We start from the raw sequence: 6,000 nt of genomic DNA, 5'->3' as shown, positions 1-6,000 counted from the left end.
CGATTTGCGCTTTGCACATTGTCGCATGGGGAAGGAGAGGTTTGTTCTATAAAGGTAAAAAAAACTAAACAAAAAAAAAAATACCGGTAAGTAAAAAAGTTAAACGTTCAGTTAAAAAAGTTCAAAAAAAGTTTCTATGTTCTGTTCAACAGTTAATAAATTTATTGCGTTGCGGCCTGGTTTTTTCTTTTTTGTTTTGTTTTTTTTACCTTTCAGGTGGACCAACCGATCGACTAGCTGCAGCACTGATGTGCATTCGGACAGAAGCATTGCGCTGCTGTCAGATTACACGCAAGTCGGTGTATGCGGCGCTGCAAGACGAGATTTCTCCTCTGCAGTAAAAGATACGTTTGCCGAGGCATATGAGCTGAGGAGGTGGCGGTGTTCATATACTTTGGCAAACACTTTGTATATATAAAAAAAAAAAATCCCGGCAATGATTTATTCATCCACATCGATTGATGTGAATGGAGAAATCTGGTTTGCCAGGGCATACGAGCTAAGTGGGTATGGATGTTGGGCGGAGCTCCTATGTCCTGGCAGACGCCTTTCCCCTCCTTTTTCTTTTTTTGGCAGAGATTTTTTCATCCACATTGATCGATGCGAATGAAGAAATCTGTGCCGTTCATTTTTTTCTTTCAGCCCAGCGGCTGAACGGAAAAAAAAAATCTCATTACCCGTATGCTCAATATAAGGAGAATAGCAGAAACTCCTAATGCTGGGCATACATGTAATGATTGCGGAGACCCTCAAATGCCAGGGCAGTACAAACACCCCACAAATAACACCATTTTGGAAAGAAGACACCCCAAGGTATTCGCTGAGGGGCATATTGAGTCCATGAAAGATTGAAATTTTTGTCCCAAGTTAGCGGAAAGGGAGACTTTGTGAGAAAAATTTTTTAAAAATCTATTTCCGCTAACTTGTGCCAAAAATTTTTTTTTTCTATGAACTCGCCATGCCACTCATTGAATACCTTGGGGTGTCTTCTTTCCAAAATGGGGTCACATGTGGGGTATTTATACTGCACTGGCATTTTAGGGGCCCCAAAGCGTGAGAAGAAGTCTGGTATCCAAATGTCTAAAAATGCCCTCCTAAAAGGAATTTGGGCCCCTTTGCCCACCTAGACTGCAAAAAAGTGTCACACATGTGGTATCTCCGTATTCAGTAGAAGTTGGTGAACGTGTTTTGGGGTGTCATTTTACATATACCCATGCTGGGTGAGATAAATATCTTGGTCAAATGCCAACTTTGTATAAAAAAAATGGGAAAAGTTGTCTTTTGCCAAGATATTTCTCTTACCCAGCATGGGTATATGTAAAATGACACCACAAAACACATTCCCCAACTTCTCCCGAGTACGGCGATACCAGATGTGTGACACTTTTTTGCAGCCTAGGTGGGCAAAGGGGCCCACATTCCAAAGAGCACCTTTCGGATTTCACAGGTCATTTACCTACTTACCACACATTAGGGCCCCTGGAAAATGCCAGGGCAGTATAACTACCCCACAAGTGACCCTATTTTGGAAAGAAGACACCCCAAGGTATTCCGTGAAGGGCATGGCGAGTTCCTAGAATTTTTTATTTTTTGTCACAAGTTAGTGGAAAATGATGATTTTTTTTTTTTTACATACAAAGTCTCATATTCCACTAACTTGTGACAAAAAATAAAAACTTCCATGAACTCGCCATGCCCATCAGCGAATACCTTGGGGTCTCTTCTTTCCAAAATGGGGTCACTTGTGGGGTAGTTATACTGCCCTGGCATTCTAGGGGCCTAAATGTGTGGTAAGGAGTTTGAAATCAAATTCTGTAAAAAATGACGAGTGAAATCCGAAATGTGCTCTTTGAAATATGGGCCCCTTTGCCCACCTAGGCTGCAAAAAAGTGTCACACATCTGGTATCTCCGTATTCAGTAGAAGTTGGGGAATGTGTTTTGTGGTGTCATTTTACATATACCCATGCTGGGTGAGAGAAATATCTTGGCAAAAGACAACTTTTCCCATTTTTTTATACAAAGTTTGCATTTGACCAAGATATTTATCTCACCCAGCATGGGTATATGTAAAAAGACACCCCAAAACACATTCCCCAACTTCTACTGAATACGGAGATACCAGATGTGTGACACTTTTTTGCAGCCTAGGTGGGCAAAGGGGCCCATATTCCAAAGAGCACCTTTCGGATTTCACTCGTCATTTTTTACAGAATTTGATTTCAAACTCCTTACCACACATTTGGGCCCCTAGAATGCCAGGGCAGTATAACTACCCCACAAGTGACCCCATTTTGGAAAGAAGAGACCCCAAGGTATTCGCTGATGGGCATGGCGAGTTCATGGAAGTTTTTATTTTTTTGTCACAAGTTAGTGGAATATGAGACTTTGTATGAAAAAAAATAAATTAAAAAATCATCATTTTCCACTAACTTGTGACAAAAAATAAAAAATTCTAGGAACTCGCCAAGCCCCTCACGGAATACCTTGGGGTGTCTTCTTTCCAAAATGGGGTCACTTGTGGGGTAGTTATACTGCCCTGGCATTCTAGGGGCCCAAATGTGTGGTAAGGAGTTTGAAATCAAATTCTGTAAAAAATGACGAGTGAAATCCGAAAGGTGCTCTTTGGAATATGGGCCCCTTTGCCCACCTAGGCTGCAAAAAAGTGTCACACATCTGGTATCTCCGTATTCAGTAGAAGTTGGGAAATGTGTTTTGGGGTGTCATTTTACATATACCCATGCTGGGTGAGAGAAATATCTTGGCAAAAGACAACTTTTCCCATTTTTTTATACAAAGTTGGCATTTGACCAAGATATTTATCTCACCCAGCATGGGTATATGTAAAAAGACACCCCAAAACACATTCCCCAACTTCTACTGAATACGGAGATACCAGATGTGTGACACTTTTTTGCAGCCTAGGTGGGCAAAGGGGCCCATATTCCAAAGAGCACCTTTCGGATTTCACTCGTCATTTTTTACAGAATTTGATTTCAAACTCCTTACCACACATTTGGGCCCCTAGAATGCCAGGGCAGTATAACTACCCCACAAGTGACCCCATTTTGGAAAGAAGAGACCCCAAGGTATTCGCTGATGGGCATGGCGAGTTCATGGAAGTTTTTATTTTTTGTCACAAGTTAGTGGAATATGAGACTTTGTATGAAAAAAAAAAATTAAAAAAATCATAATTTTCCACTAACTTGTGACAAAAAATAAAAAATTCTAGGAACTCGCCATGCCCCTCACGGAATACCTTGGGGTGTCTTCTTTCCAAAATGGGGTCACTTGTGGGGTAGTTATACTGCCCTGGCATTCTAGGGGCCCAAATGTGTGGTAAGGAGTTTGAAATCAAATTCTGTAAAAAAATGACGAGTGAAATCCGAAAGGTGCTCTTTGGAATATGGGCCCCTTTGCCCACCTAGGCTGCAAAAAAGTGTCACACATCTGGTATCTCCGTATTCAGTAGAAGTTGGGGAATGTGTTTTGGGGTGTCATTTTACATATACCCATGCTGGGTGAGAGAAATATCTTGGCAAAAGACAACTTTTCTCATTTTTTTATACAAAGTTGGCATTTGACCAAGATATTTATCTCACCCAGCATGGGTATATGTAAAAAGACACCCCAAAACACATTCCCCAACTTCTACTGAATACGGAGATACCAGATGTGTGACACTTTTTTGCAGCCTAGGTGGGCAAAGGGGCCCATATTCCAAAGAGCACCTTTCGGATTTCACTCGTCATTTTTTACAGAATTTGATTTCAAACTCCTTACCACACATTTGGGCCCCTAGAATGCCAGAGCAGTATAACTACCCCACAAGTGACCCCATTTTGGAAAGAAGAGACCCCAAGGTATTTGCTGATGGGCATGGCGAGTTCATGGAAGTTTTTATTTTTTGTCACAAGTTAGTGGAATATGAGACTTTGTATGAAAAAAAAAAAAAAAATCATCATTTTCCACTAACTTGTGACAAAAAATAAAAAATTCTAGGAACTCGCCATGCCCCTCACGGAATACCTTGGGGTGTCTTCTTTCCAAAATTGGGTCACTTGTGGGGTAGTTATACTGCCCTGGCATTCTAGGGGCCCAAATGTGTGGTAAGGAATTTGAAATCAAATTCTGTAAAGAATGACGAGTGAAATCCGAAAGGTGCTCTTTGGAATATGGGCCCCTTTGCCCACCTAGGCTGCAAAAAAGTGTCACACATCTGGTATCTCCGTATTCAGTAGAAGTTGGGGAATGTGTTTTGGGGTGTCTTTTTACATATACCCATGCTGGGTGAGATAAATATCTTGGTCAAATGCCAACTTTGTATAAAAAAATGGGAAAAGTTGTCTTTTGCCAAGATATTTCTCTCACCCAGCATGGGTATATGTAAAAAGACACCCCAAAACACATTCCCCAACTTCTACTGAATACGGAGATACCAGATGTGTGACACTTTTTTGCAGCCTAGGTGGGCAAAGGGGCCCATATTCCAAAGAGCACCTTTCGGATTTCACTCGTCATTTTTTACAGAATTTGATTTCAAACTCCTTACCACACATTTGGGCCCCTAGAATGCCAGGGCAGTATAACTACCCCACAAGTGACCCCATTTTGGAAAGAAGAGACCCCAAGGTATTCGCTGATGGGCATAGTGAGTTCATAGAACTTTTTATTTTTTGTCACAAGTTAGTGGAATATGAGACTTTGTAAGAAAAAAAATATATAAAATCATCATTTTCCGCTAACTTGTGACAAAAAATAAAAAGTTCTATGAACTCACTATGCCCATCAGCGAATACCTTAGGGTGTGTACTTTCCGAAATGGGGTCATTTGTGGGGTATTTGTACTGTCTGGGCATTGTAGAACCTCAGGAAACATGACAGGTGCTCAGAAAGTCAGAGCTGCTTCAAAAAGCGGAAATTCACATTTTTGTACCATAGTTTGTAAACGCTATAACTTTTACCCAAACCATTTTTTTTTTACCCAAACATTTTTTTTTTATCAAAGACATGTAGAACAATAAATTTAGAGCAAAATTTAAATATGGATGTAGTTTTTTTTGCAAAATTTTACAACGGAAAGTGAAAAATGACATTTTTTTGCGAAAAAATCGTTAAATTTCGATTAATAACAAAAAAAGTAAAAATGTCAGCAGCAATGAAATACCACCAAATGAAAGCTCTATTAGTGAGAAGAAAAGGAGGTAAAATTCATTTGGGTAGTAAGTTGCATGACCGAGCAATAAATGGTGAAAGTAGTGTAGGTCAGAAGTGTAAAAAGTGGCCTGGTCTTTCAGGGTGTTTAAGCACTGGGGGCTGAAGTGGTTAAAGGGTTTCTATCACTTCGTATGACATATTTAGGTGTCAGACACTAGCGATCCGCTAGTGTCTGCTCTAACAAACCATCCTAATATGATAGGTTTCGGGGCAGCCGTTTTGCTAAAATAACAACTTATATCTATATGCTAATGAGCCTCTAGGTGCTATGGGGGCGTCAATAGCACCTAGAGGCTCCGTCTACCTTCATAAACTGTCGCCGCGCAGCGCGTCCCTCCAGCCCGCCCATCTCCTGCTGAATGCGATCCTCTCCGTGCGCGTCTCTGTTCTGCGCATGCGCAGTGAATGTCTGACCGCTTCCCTGCTCAGACATCTCCACTGCGCCTGCGCCGATGACATCATAGTGCTCCGAGGAACAGGCGCAGTGGAGATGTCTGAGCAGGGAAGCGGTCAGACATTCACTGCGCTTGCGCAGAACAGAGACGCGCACGGAGAGGATCGCATTCCACAGGAGATGGGCGGGCTGGAGGGACGCGCTGGGCGGCGACAGTTTATGAAGGTAGACGGAGCCTCTAGGTGCTAATGACGCCCCCATAGCACCTAGAGGTTCATTAGCATATAGATATAAGTTGTTATTTTAGCAAAACGGCTGCCCCAAAACCTATCATATTAGGATGGTTTGTTAGAGCAGACACTAGCGGATCGCTAGTGTCTGACACCTAAAT

This window comes from Bufo bufo, chromosome 1 (genome assembly GCF_905171765.1).
Source record: "Bufo bufo chromosome 1, aBufBuf1.1, whole genome shotgun sequence".
Taxonomy (NCBI): Eukaryota; Metazoa; Chordata; class Amphibia; order Anura; family Bufonidae; genus Bufo; species Bufo bufo.
The sequence above is the reverse complement of the archived record's forward strand: the minus strand, read 5'-3'. Positions refer to the sequence as shown.